Raw genomic sequence first — 14321 nt, 5'->3', positions numbered from 1 at the left:
CACAAGTTGAGGGGGGAGCGTGGTCCCTGAGTAGGAAGGGAGGTGGTCAGGGAAGCCTCCTAGGACCCGGAGGCCCTCTGAGCTGAATCCTGGAAGGTGTCTTGACGTTTGTTGGGGGAGCATGGAGGAAGTGCCTATGGCTCTAGGAAAATATCTTCAAGAACCTCCTTTCTTGCTCTAGGCATCCAGGGAGAGAAAGACGGGAGAAAGTAGCCAGAGAGAAAGTTGGGTCTGGGGAAACCTCATCCCTAGAGTCGGTAAGAGGGGACTCTCGGAGGCCTGGTGAGGGGACGAGACTCTGGTCAATACTGTAACCCAGAGGCACCTGACACTGTGGTAGTTAGGTGCCGTTGGCCCTCCGTGTCCATGGCTTCTGTATCCCTGGATTCAACCAACTGAAGATCAAAGATAGTGGGGGGAAGAATTCCAGAAAGTTCCAAAAAGCGGAACTTGAATTTTCTGCATACCGGCAACTATTTACATTTTATTAGGTATTATAAGTCATCTAGAAATGAGTTAAAGTGTACGGGAGGATGCGCATAGATTATATGCAAACACTATACCACATTTTTCTGTTTTCTAAATTTAATTTTTAAAAATTTTAATTAAAGTATAGTTGATTTACAATGTATTAATTTCTGCTGTACAGCAAAGTGATTCCGTTATACACATATATGTACACATTCTTTTTTTAATATTCTTTTCCATTATGGTTTATCACAGGATACTGGATATAGTTCCCTGTGCTCTACAGTAGGACCTTGTTGTTTATCCATCCTATAGATACTAGTTTACATCTACTAACCCCAACCTCCCACTCCATCCCTCCCCCAACCCCCTCTCCCTTGGCAACCACCAGTCTGTTCTCTATGTCTGTGAGTCTGTTTCTATTTTGTAGATAAGTTCATTTGTGTCATATTTTAGATTCCCCATATAAGTGATATCATATGGTATTTGTCTTTCTCTGTCTGACTTACTTCACTCAGTATGATAATCTCTAGGTCCATCCATGTTGCTGCAGATGGCATTATTTCATTCTTTTTTAAGGCTGAGTAGTATTCCATTGTATATATGTACCACATCTATTACTATACCACTTTCCATAAGGCATTTGAACATCCATGGATTTTGATATCCAAGGGGGTCAGAACCAATCCCCTTCAGATACGAAGGGCCGACTGTAATGTGTGCCTACAACTCACCGATATGTCCCTTTCCTGTGTACACCTCCACCGCACCTCCTGTCAGACCTGTCTTCTGAAACGTTAAGATAAAAGCCTGTCTTTCTCTGCCGTAATCTCCCCTCCAGATGCAGTGGGTCTAGAGTTAGTGACAGAGTCCTGTCAGAGTTTTTGCATAGAGATAATCATCTGAAAGTCCAGTGAAAGTTTATTTTTGACCAGGAAGATATGCTTTCGAAGGATGGAGAGAGCCCTGGAGAGACTGGACAAGCCCGCGGGATCTGACCTTGAGCTGGACATGTCTTCCTGCGCACTAAAACCATAGTGATTCTTCCAGTGCCCTGTTCTCCTCTGGAATTTTTTCTGCTTTTATACAGGTTTGACTAGTTTAGTTAAACTTCAGCCTGTCACTTAGTTTGGACCCTTGCCTCACTGTGGGCCTTGCTCTTTTGTTTTTTTTTCCCCAAGTTATCATGAGTGCACTAAGGCGATACACTGTTTTGTTTTCCTGCCAGTGCTGTATTCTGAAGTTTTAATATCTAGTGACCAAGGTTTCCCTTTGTCTTTAGACAAAGCAGATTCCAAGAATGAAAGTGTTTCAGGTACGGGACTTTCAAACTCCTTCTTGGTCTGTGGGCTCACGATCTCCACTGGAGATTTTCTTCTTTCTTGCCCCCTGGTAGTATAGCCCCAGGGGGATCCCTCTGTACATGCGAGATTGAGAACCCCAGCTCTAGAGGGTACCAGGGGCTGTATACCAAGGACAGAGGGGTGCTCTCCAAAGAGAAAGAGAGATGAGTATGTCCTCTCCTGCCCTTGTCTCTTGGCTTCTTTTGGTTTTCTTGGCCTTTTTTCTTCGTGAAATAAGTTCAGTTTCCCTTCCTTTGCAGCCAGTGTGGAAAGAGGGTCTCCTTCCTAAAGCTGGTACTTCCTCCCCAGTCTGGTGCCTGGAAGAGGCTCGGGAGAAGGACAGGCTAACATTGCTCTAGCCCAGTTCCCAAGTCTCCAGGGCTTTTTAATAATAAACAGATTTTGGGGGGAGGAAGGCAAATAAATTTTTTTGGCACAAAAAATTCTCCTTAAACCAATAGTCGGTCTATGTTAACCACAAGCGTCTTTGTGGCTTCAAGTCATGAGTTCAGGGCTGTCTGAAGTTCACGGAGCAGTGGTAACAATGTTTTTGTGCTTTGTGGGAACTTCAAATGGTCGACTGTCCCCCCCCCTCCGCCTCCCCACAGGCTCATTTCCTTGTAAATTGCGGCTGCCTGGGCTTCTGGAGATGAACCCCATTCTCTCTACAGGAGGTAAAAGAGGCTCTGATAGCTCGCCTCCCATGTGCTTCCCAAACCTGCTACCGACACCAGCTCTGACCTTTAGGACGCTGGCTGCTCGCCAGCTCAGGGCCTCTTGTACTCGAGTGAACTCTTTCCTAAGATGATGTTTTCAAAAGGTGATACAAGCCAGTACTGCCTAGACATCAGGAAGAGAGAGGAAGAGGTGCCTCATTAGCCCCTAAAACCAAAGACTTCCCAAAGCCTAACCGCTAAACAACTAACCATTAACTAACTAACAGACCTAGGGCTTCCCTCTCTAGTCCGGGATCTCAGGCTGGAGCCTTGCTCATGCATGGTGCCTCTCTCCCAGGCTGAGTCATTGCAGTGCCACACAGGCAGCAGCTGGCCTTTTGAGGGTGAGGAATGAGCGTACTTCCAGGGAAGTCATGCTGTATGCAAATTACTCACAGTTCGGAAAATCACACAGGGAAGTGCATCCTTCCCTCTGTCCTCCTCTGTTGTACTTCCAGCACAGGTGGTGTTTTCCCTCGTTTCCCCAGCCTTTGAGGGAAATGAACGCTGAAGATTTTCTCTGCCTGGAATTAATGGCACAGACCAGTTTCTAGCCCAGTCAGTCCCTCAGTCCTGACGCCCTAGACGGGTTATGCTGGTCTCAACTTCTTTACCCAGCCTCTCTCTTTTTTAAGGACCTGAGCCTCTGTCGCTTCCCTCTCGTTGTACACATCCAGCTCCTCGATGAGTTCCAACCCACCCTCCTCTGTCTTTTCGAGTCTTCCTTTGTTACAAGGCTTCTCTCCCAAAGCCCCTTGTTTGGGTCTGATGTAAATTTGTGTCGTAGAAAGAACTCATATTTACTCAAGATAGCTCTGCTGTCTTGATGCTATCAGATGTCAGATTTCATCACCAGAGAAAAATCAGAGCTTTGGAGAACGATCACATAGAAATGATTTTATTCACTGAGTTTGAGATGAAGGAAAAAATGTATTTGTTTGTTTGTTTTTGCTTTTTTTTTGAAAATTCTATTATTTTATTGAAGTATAGTTGATTTACAATGTTGTGTTAGTTTCAGGTGTACAGCAAAGTGATCCAGTTTATATATATAAACTGAATTTATATATATAAATATATATAATTTATATAAATATATATAACACACACATATATCTATATTCTTTTTCAAATTCTTTTCCCTTATAGGTTATTACAACATATTGAGTGTAGTTCCCTGTGCTATACAGTAGGTCCGTGTTGGTTATCTATTTTGCATGTACTAGTGTGTACATGTTAATTCCAAATTCCCAATTTATCCCTCTCCCTCTTTCCCCTTTGGTAACCATAAGTTTGTTTTCTATGTCTGTGAGTCTTCTGTTTTGTAAATAAGTTAATTTGTATCATTTTTTAGGATTACACATGTAAGTTACATCACATGATATTTGTCTTTGTCTGACTTACTTCACTTCATATGATAATCTCTAGGTCCATCCATGTTGCTGCCAATGGCATTATTTCATTCCTGTTTATGGCTGAGTAGTATTCCATTGTATATGTACCACATCTTCTTTATCCATTCCTCTGTTGATGGACATTTAGGTTACTTCCATGTCTTGGCTATTGTGAATAGTGCTGCTATGAACGTTGGGGTGCATGTGTCTTTTCGAATTAGAGTTTTCTCTGGATATGTGCCCAGGAGTGGGATTGCTGGATCATATGATAACTCTATAAAAAATGTATTTTTAATTGAGTATTTTTTCTAAGAGGTGTAAAAAGATATTCTAACCACTGCCTATCATTTGTAGTCACCGATGTTCTAACCACTGCCTATCATTTGTAGTCACCGATGTAAGCTGATTAATTGAAAGGGAAAAGCTCTTTAGAAGCAGATGCATCACAGCCATGTATCTCACCTCGCTCACGCATGTGGCTGTCTTATATTGTTTGCTGTTTTCTTTCTCAGATTTCTGAGTAGAAATTTTTCCTTCTCCTTTTGCAGGAAGAGTTGGAGTACATGAGCTAGAAGACTGGGAGAGCGGAGACAGGGAGAGTTTCGAAGTCCTTCTCTATCAAAAGCCATGATTTAAACATCAACATTACGGTAAGTATTTAGAAAGAAATATAACCGTTCTGTGGTTGACACATCATTGGTTTTGGCTGCAGTTCTGAGACTAGGTTAAAGAACGTTGTGAAGGATGAGTTTGTTTAAATCACTCTCAACAAACCAGAGGTCTGAGAAAATTAAAGGTTCCTCAGTGACAAGTTATGGGACCCCCAGCATCCAGAGGGGAGAGCCATCTGACGCGTTGGAACAATCTGTCTGTCTCCTTAGTAGCCGTGTGTTCCAATGTGTGAAAGAAAAGCAAAGCTTAATGTCCTGGGGTTTCCTTTTTGAACAGAGCTTTCAGGGACTCCAAGTTAGACTTTTTAGAGGAGGGCAGAGCCAGGCACGGAAGGGAACAGAAGCACCTTTCTAGGGACTGTGCTATCTGCCCTGCCACTCTGGGGCAGGGTTTCTCAAAGTGTGGAACACACTTCTCTAGACTGTTAGTGCAGTGGAGACAGGGCTATGAAGATGGGTCTGTGCTCCAGTGAGTTTGAGAAACATTGAAGTTAACCTTCCTTCCTGAAGGGTCTCGGAAGTGGATGAGCCTTGTGACTCTCTGTGGACGGTGTCGCCGGCAGGGCTCACCAGAGTCCCGTGGAACTCTTCTTACAGGGCATCCTAAGTCCCGCGTTCATGTGTTCATTATTTATTAACACCGGCCACGCTCGTGTTAGGTGCTAAAAGTACAGCGATAAAGAGATTGCTGCTTGCGTCTAGATAGAAAATATGGTAAGAAGCAAGTGAGAGCAATTATCGATAGGCACGACAGCCAGAGGTTTAAGACAATGGTCTCAGGAGTGATGGGCCCTGAGTTTGAATCCTGAGTCTGCCACTTATAAACTGCATGACTTTGAACAAGACACTTAACCTCTCGTTCAATTTCAACATCGGTGAAACTGTGTTAATAGCGTCTACCTAGTAAGGTTGTTGTGAGGATTGCAACGATGCATTCATGCTGGCAAATACTGAACCCTATGCAAACGTGAGCACATCTGTACTGAGAACAGTAATGACGAGTGCGTCGAAGGCTGTGTGAGGGGTGAGCAAATCTGTACTGAGAACAATAATGACGAGTGCGTCGAAGGCTGTGTGAGGGCTGACGCGGGAGGAGGTAGCGGTGGATGGGAACTTTGAATAGGGTGGTCCAGCACTGCCCTGAAGTACAGACCTGGAAAGATGAGTGATACTGAGCTGTGGAGATGGTATAGGGAGAGAATACAGAGGGAAGCACAATTGCACACGGGTGTGTCTCATGCAGAGAAATTTGGAAATTTGTTATGCAAACAAATTTGGAATTTGAGAAATTCCAATACCTCTTTAAGATAAAAAAAAAAACAAAAAAACTCAGGGACTTCCCTGGTGGTCCAGTGGCTAAGACTCTGTGCTCCCAGTGCAGGGGGACTGGGTTCAATCCCTGGTCAGGGAACTAGATCACACATGCCACAACTAACGATCCTGCACGCTGCCACTAAGACCCAGCACAGCCAAAATAATTAAATAAGTAAATAAATAAATGAAACAACAACAAACTAGGAATCGAAGGAAACGTCTTCAGCCTAAAAAGAGCACCTATGAAAACCCCACAGCGAACATCATACTTAATTGTGGACAGAAAGCTTTCCCCCTAAGATTAGGGTCAGTACAAGGATGCCCACTCTCATTACCTCTGCTCAGTATTCTCCTGGGAGGTCTAGCCAGGGCAGTTACTGAAGAATACGAAAGGCCTCCGGATTGGGAAGAACGAAGTGAAACCGTCTCTGCTTGCAGGTGACATGATCTTGGGTATGGAAAACCCTAAGGAATCCACTAAACCGTTAGAACTAAAAGACACATTCAGAAAGGTTGCAGGATACAAGATCAGTCTACAAAAGTCAACTGGAATGCTGTACACTTAGAACAGACAGTCTGAAATGAAATTAAGAAAATAATTCCTTTTACAACAGCATGAAAAAGAATGAAACACAAGCATACCTCGGAGATATTGCGGGTTTGGTTCCAGACCCCCGCAGTAAGGTGAGTCTCACGATAAAGTGAGTCACACAAATACTCTGGGTTCCCGGTGCATATAAAAGTTATGTTTACACTGTCTGTAGTCTATTAAGTATGCAGTGGCATTAGGTCTAAAGGAACAATGTACATGCCTTAATTAAAAAATGCTTTACTGCTAAAAAGTACCATCATCTGAGCCTTCAGCAAGTCATAATCTTTTTTCAATAGTAACATTAAAGATCACAGATCATAATGACAAATGGAACAATGAAGAAGTTTGGAATATTGTGAGAATTACCAAAATGTGACACAGAGACACCAAGTGAGCAAATGCTGTTGGGAAAATGGCGACAATAGACTCGCTCAACGCAGGGTTGCCAACAAACCTTCACTTCATATGAAAAAGGCAGTATCTGCAAAGTGCAATAAAGTGAAGCACAATAAAACAAGGTGCGCCTGTACTTAGGAATAAATGTAGTTAAAGAAGTATAAAAAACATGCTCTTAAAACTGCAAAGTGTTGAACAAAATTAAAGAAAGTGCCAAATGAATGGAAAAACGTCCCATGTTCATGAATCAGAAGACGTTATCGTTAAAATGGCAGAAGTGCTCCCTGAGTTGATCAGAGTCAACGCAGAGTCTCTCTCTCAGAATCTCAGATGGATTCCTTGTAGAAACCGACAGACTGGCCCTAAAGTTCATATAGGAATTTAAGGGACCCAGAATACCCAGAACAATCTTAACAAAGAGCAGACTTGGAAGACTCACCCTTCCTGGTTTCAGAACTTAATACAGTAATTAGGACAGTGGTTCTGGCATAAAGATAGACATATAGGTTTTTGGAATAGAACTGATTGACCAGAAATAAACTCCAGCATTTATGGTAATTGATTTTTGACAAATGTGCCAAGACAATTCACTGGCAAATAGTCTCTTCCACAAATGTTCTAGGACAACTGGATATCAACACGCAAAAGAATGAAGTTGGACCCCACCTTACACTATATACAAAAATTAACTCAGAATGGATCAAAGGCTTAAATATAAGAGCTAAAACTGTAACACTCTTAGAAGACAACGTGGGTGTTATCTTCATGACCTTGGGTTATGCAATGATTTTTCAAGGTATAACACCAAAAGTACAAGTGACAACAGAAAAATAAATTGGACTTCAACAAAAATTAAAAAATTTTGTGTATTAAAAGACACTGATAAGAGAGTGAAACGACAACCTACAGAACGAGAAAAAATATTTGCAAATCATGTATTCTAGACTTGTATCTCTGACAACTCAGTAATAAAAAGATAACCTTGGGCTTCCCCGGTGGCACAGGGGTTAACAATCCGCCTGCCAGTGCAGGGGACACGGGTTCAAGCCCTGGTCCAGGAAGATCCCACATGCCGCAGAGCAACTAAGCCCGTGTGCTACAACTACTGAGCCTGTGCCCTAGAGCCCGTGAGCCACAACTCCTGAGCCCGTGTGCCACAACTCTTGAGCCTGCTCACCTAGAGCCCGTGCTCCACAACAAGAGAAGCCACCGCAATAAGAAGCCCACACACTGCAACAAGAGTAGCCCCCTCTCACTACAACTAGAGAAAGCCCACGCGCAGCAATGAAGACCCAACGCAGCCAAAAATAAAATAAATAAATAAATTTATTAAAAAAAATGACCTAATTCAAAAATAGGTAAATATCTGAAGTAGGCAAAGAAGCTATGTAAATGGCCAATAAGCACATTAGAAGATTTTCAACATCACCAGCCATCATGGAAATGCATATCAAACCCACAGTGAGATCCCACTTCCTAACCCTCTCTGAAAGATGGACAGTAACAAGTGTTGGTGAGGATATGGAGAAATTCGAACTCTCCTGCGCGGCTGGTAGGAATGCAGACTCTTTCCCAAGCAGCTGCTTTGGAAACCAGTCGGGCAGTTCCTAACATAGTTAAACATAGAGTTTACCTTATGGCCTGGCATATCCACTCCTAGGTGTACACCCAAGAGAAATGAGAACATTTTTCTATATAAAAACTTTTCATAGCAGTTTTATTTTTTTTCATTTTATTGAAGTCTAGTTGATTAACAATGTTGTGTTAATTTCTGCTGTAAAGAAAGGTGATTCGATTATACATATATATATTCTTTTTCATCTTCTTTTCCATGATGGTTTGTCACAGAATACTGAATATAGTTCCCTGTGCTGTACAGTAGGACCTTGTTGTTTATCCATCCTGTATATAATAGTTTGCCTCTCCTAGCAGTATTACTCACAATTGCCAAAGAATAGAAACAACCCAAAGTCTATTAACTGATGAACAAATAAAACATTGTATGTTCATATGACAGGATGTTGTTTGATTATAGAGAGGAATGGGACACGGATACATCCTGCAGCATAGATGAATACTGGAGATAGGCTAACTGGAAGAAGCGAGACACCAGTGGCCATGTACTGTGTGAGTCCATTTATATGAAGTCTCCAGAACAGGCAAATCTACAGAGACGTGAAGTAGGTCAATGTTTGCCTAGGACTGGATTGTTCAAGGGGAAATCGAGACTGACTGCTGGTGGGTGTGTGGTTTCCTTTGGGGGTGATGAAAATGTCTACAACTGACGCGATAATGGCCGCACAGCTCCATGGACCTACTACAGGCCGTTGACGTGTACACCTTACATTGGTGAGTCGCATGGCGCATGCATTATACATCAGTAAAGCTGTCGTATGTTGTAAGGGAAAGGGGTGTGTCCTGGAGGTACAGCTGTCAGCACCTGGTGACGGATGAGATTCGGGGAGTGAGGACGAGGGGGGCAGGAAGCATGACTCCCAAATTCTAGCAACTTCTGAGGAGAGGAAAGACTGGGGGACGAGGGATTTCTTTGTTTCGTTTTTCTTTTCTGTTCTTTGTTTGTTTTTTAATGAGGAGGGCCAGCTTTGAGAATCGAGAGTTCTGTCGTGGACATGTTAAGTTTGAGGTCCCTGTTGAGCATCGAGATAGAGGTGTTCAGTAGACAGCTGAATGTGAGGCTGGAGCTCCGAGGAGTGGTTCTGACTGGAGATAGAATGTAGGTCATAGATAAATCCATGGAGAGGATCGCAGAGAGAGGAGAGAGAGAGATTGTTAATGAAGCTCGGGATGGGGTGGGGTGGAGGAGGGGCAGCCAGGCAGGAGTGGGGAGAGTGCGGGGTCCCCGAGCTCGGGTGGCCTTGACGAGGGTAGCTCGGTAGTGGGAACCCCAGGCCAGAGTGGATTGAGGAGGGGTATGGATAAGAGCAGTACAGGCAGTGAGGGAAGTGTTTCTAGTGAGGCCAATGTTCATAGCAGCATTATTTACGATTGCCAAGACATGGCAACAACCTAAGTGTCCATTGACAGATGAATGGGTAAAGAAGATATGGTACATACATGCAATGGAATATTACTCAGCCGTAAAAAAAGAATGAAATAATGCCATTTGCAGCAACATGGGTGGACCTAGAGATGATCATACTAAGTGAAGTAAGTAATACAGAGAAAGACAAACACCATATGATATCGTTCATATGTGGAATCTTTAAAAATGATACGAAGGAACTTAGTTACAAAACAGAAACAGACTCACAGACATAGAAAACAAACTTATGGACTTCCCTGGTGGTGCAGTGGTTAAGGATCTGCCTGCCAATGCAGGTGACATGGGTTCGAGCCCTGGTCCGGGAAGATCCCACATGCCATGGAGCATCTAAGCCCGTGTGCCACAACTACTGAGCCTGCGCTCTAGAGCCCGCAAGCCACAACTACTGAAGCCCACATGCCACAACTACTGAAGTCCGCATGCCTAGAGCCCATGCTCCACAAGTAGAGAAGCCACCGCGAGAAGCCCGTGCAACTCAGTGAAGAGTAGACCCCGCTCGACGCAGCTAGAGAAAGCCTGTGTGCAGCAATGAAGACCCAAAGCGGCCATAAAGTAATTAATTAATTAAAACAAACTTACGATTACCAAAAGGGAAAGGTGGGGGGGAAGGGATAAATGAGGAGTTGGGGATTAATGTACACACACTACTATATATAAAATAGATTACCAACAAGGACCTACTGTATAGTACAGGAAACTATATTCAATATCTTGTAACAACCTATAATGGAAAAGAATCTGAAAAAGAATACAAATACATATATATAATACACTGAATCACTTTGCTGTACACCAAAAACTAACACAACATTGTAAATTAACTGTACTTCAATAAAAAGTTTTTAAAATTGAAGATAAATAAATAAAATCTTCATTTGAAATCAGATTAAAGAGAAAAGACATTCCACAGGCTTTCAGATGCAGCGCAGGTCTCTCTAAAGTGAAGTCCTGGCTGTACCTACATCACTGCCTTGCATCTCTTCAGACATCAGTGGATCCCAGCATTGGGGCCCCCGAGACTACAGCGGGTCCTTGAAGCGAGGTGGAGGGAGCAGGGGGTGACTTTCTCAAAAGGCACACATGCAGATGCTCGAGGCGGAATGCATTTCATACGCCTCGAAGGTGCGATGACTGTGGGTCTTACCATTTGCATCAGTGCATTGCTTCCCCCATGCTTCTTTATTCATTTAGATCGTGTGAAAACAGCTCTTCAAGACACACGGTCCCTCAAGTGACAACCTTCTGTTGAGAGCTTGGACTGCTCCTTAGGCTATAAAGTGCGTTGGACGTTCTGGGTAAACATCATGAGACCGTGATCAAAGGCCGCACATTTTGGATGAGCCCAAGTGGTGTTTGTTTTCTCTTCTACAAGGGGTGAGTGTGTGTGCCTACACGCTTCAGTGAGGCAGATTTTAAAGTTGTATCTGACCGTTCTCAGCCACATTTCTGTCTTTTCTTACATGGAATGTAAATGGGCTATCGTAAAACCGTATTTTTAAAACCCAGTGTGTTCTAACTGGCTTGGCGTGATGTTAGAAAACATCCTGGTTTCTCAAGCCCCGCTTATAGCTTCTTGTAAAGATTTTTTTTTTTTCTTGGATGTGTGGTTTGAAAAATTATTTTTATGTGGTTATTGTTGTTTGGCTGTGTTTCCTTGTACATGTAGGGAGCATGTGTTTGGGGATTTTGAGGGGAGAATTTTTCTGTATTACTTTCATGAAAACATTCTTATTCTGAAAGGAGCGTCTTTGTTCTAGAGCACAGATCCACAGGGTTTTTCATTGATTATTATGAGAAGATGCTATTAGAAGTGTGTCCTACTTGAGGAAATTACCGACTTCAAAGACACCCTGACTTCAGAATCTGCATTTTCAGCTGTCCCCTGCCCTAGGTTTAGAGATGTTCACTAACTTCCGGCAACTTCCAATCACGGGAGAATTAGAGTCTGGTTATCTGGGAGGAATCATGTGAACATTAACCTGTCATTTTGTCTGTAAGGCCGTGCTAAAGGGCACTTTTGATATCTTGATCTTAAAAGAGCAGGAGAAGGTGGTCGAAAGGGAAAGGTATCATGTGCTCTGCTCACGTCGGCCCCTTGAGGGAAGCCTGCCTCTTGTCTCTGATCGTGATCCGGTCGCAAGGTTAGTTTACAGTATCTGCTCATCGTTTTCAGAGAACTGGACTGTATTTAGCAGGTGCTACCGACAGCATTTCAGATCCTTCCACGGTGGAAAACGGATTCAGTTTTCTCTGCTCGAGGGTGAGTCTGTGCGTATTACTTCGTTTCTCAAAATCATCTTGTTTGCCTTGGGCTGCGGCCAGGCCTCTCATGTGGGTGCTGTGTGCTGTGTCACATAGCTCAGGCCTCAGCGCCCGACCTTTGCTTTATCTGTCAGATCAAGGGGAGTGTGTATCAAGCAGGCGGATGGCCTTTGGGAGACTCCAGAGGGCAAAAAAAGAGTGATGTTCATGAACCTGTATTAGACAGAGCCTTTGGGCAGATTTCTTTGAGACGTGGGAGTCTAGGTGACAGGAAAAGAGAAGAGAAGCGGACGGGTAAGAGACTGCTGGGCGTTCTGAAACAGCTCCATTCGGCTGCACTCAGAAGCCTGGATAGCATTTCACGGCTGGTGGGAGCCTCACGCTGTTTGGTTGGCGCGTACGTGTGTGGGTCTGTGCTTTTGGATGTTGGTAATGTACTTAGGGCGTTTCAGCTAACAGTGCCGCTAGTTTCACCGTTTAAGTAAAAACTAGGGTTGTTTTTTTTTTTTTTTAAACTGCTATCCTACTACCAAAAACCTAGTACTGTCTGGCTCTCTAACTAGGAAAAACAAACAAGCCCTTAAAAATCCTCAAGGAATCTTTCTTTGTGATCTTTTATTCCATCCAATTGAAGATGGAGGTCTTATTTAAAATAAAATTTACCATCGAACAGGAAACAGTAACCGTGGGAAGAATATAAATACACGTTTGGACTTCTCTGTTCCTTACCTGCTCGCAAACAGACAGACAGACAGACAGACACACACACACACACACACACACACACACACACACACACAGAGACACACACACACCATACTTATACTTTGATTAAAAATAGGTAGCAAATGTCTTGCAGGGCAAACAGAAGGTACAGCGCAGTCAAGTAAGAGGTTGAATCGACATTGGAACAAGTCTTGACTTTTCATTTCACTTTCGTTTGGATACTTTTACTAACTCTCTGTGCTGGGCTTAAGGCTTTTCAAACATTCTTTGGCCCTGAGAGGGAGTTGTATAACGGTAAAACTGGAGAATCCTGGCCCTAGAATAAATGTTCCTTTAAAAACCCCAAGGACAGAAAATTGAACACAGCTGTGCAAGAGAAAAAGTGGAGGGAAAAAAGCGCCAAGCCCAGTGATGGTTCAGGGCTGTGGGCGCCCTGACCAAGTTTCCCAGGGTGCCTGGGGCTGTGGTTTCTTGATGGGGGCTGGGGAGCTTCAGTGTTCTTTTTGCAAGTTTCAGGAAAAGGTCAAGACCTTCCTTCAGAGTGGTAGGTGTCTGTGATGTGGTGAAGAGCACATCCTGGTTGTTGGTGGTGTCTTTTCCTAACCGTAGTCTTTTGTTTTCCCTGGAGAGGATAGGAGTGTCTGGTCACTTTTTGAGACGCCATTATTCCGCAAACCTCCCAGTTCCTACTGAAAAGTAAACCTCAGAACTTAAGTGTGTGACACCAGAGTCAGAAGAGAGACAAGATTTTTGAGCCCCAGATTCTCTCACTCCTCTGGCGCACAGTCAAGAGTTTTCCAAAGAATCAAGAGCTTTGCAACGTGGTCCTGAGAACATGGCCCTTTGTTTCTTGGTGCTCCCCTGGGATGAAAGCCGTGACGTTGCCTGTCGGATGTCTGCCGGCCGGGTCCCACTGTTTGGGTGGTAGCCCATGGGTAGCCATCACCATGGACCCCAGCCTCTGTGCAACCTGGGATTAATCACTTAGCTCTTTGTCAGACCGTGTAATGATGATTCATACTTCTTCCTCTACAAGATTAGATTACTATAATTTCCATATCCTGGACTGCCCACTAGGGATTTGAAGTAATACTTGTCGGTATAGAAAGCAGGATCGTGTTTCTGGGGAGAAAGGCCTGAGCTTGCCCACTTGGCCATCATCAGAAAACATTTAGGGAGGGCCCTGTCAGGAGGCTGACTCTGGAAATCGATCCTGCCGTCCAGGTTCATCACGCAGTTCGCTTCCCTCCCTGCGCTGGTCCAGGTGCCGTGGATTTGCATAAGTGATGCTAAAAGATCAGGATGCCCGGGAGCTCGGCACTGAAATTAGTCCCCGTCTAATGAGGAAAGTCTTCCCCAAAGAGGTATGTGGAAAGAA

At 43.8% G+C, this 14321-nt stretch overlaps 1 protein-coding gene across 8 annotated transcripts in view; it reads left to right on the top strand.

The window, feature by feature from the left end:
• SVIL (supervillin) overlaps window positions 1-14321 on the top strand; it is a 235394-nt gene that overhangs the window by 58841 nt on the left and 162232 nt on the right. For 5 of the 8 annotated variants that reach the window (XM_067705079.1, XM_067705082.1, XM_067705072.1 and 2 more), the window contains one exon: window positions 4467-4568. The gene's annotated coding sequence lies outside the window, so the exon portion shown is untranslated. Of the gene's footprint in view, window positions 1-4466; window positions 4569-11146; window positions 11330-12128; window positions 12216-12336; window positions 12512-14321 lie in introns of those variants that run through there. The other 3 variants (XM_067705083.1, XM_067705080.1, XM_067705084.1) reach the window with 2 other exon arrangements.

The sequence above is a fragment of the Pseudorca crassidens genome, chromosome 1 (genome assembly GCF_039906515.1).
Source record: "Pseudorca crassidens isolate mPseCra1 chromosome 1, mPseCra1.hap1, whole genome shotgun sequence".
NCBI classification, from domain to species: domain Eukaryota; kingdom Metazoa; phylum Chordata; class Mammalia; order Artiodactyla; family Delphinidae; genus Pseudorca; species Pseudorca crassidens.
Note: the sequence above shows the minus strand (reverse complement) of the source record. Positions and strands in the feature narration are given on the sequence as shown.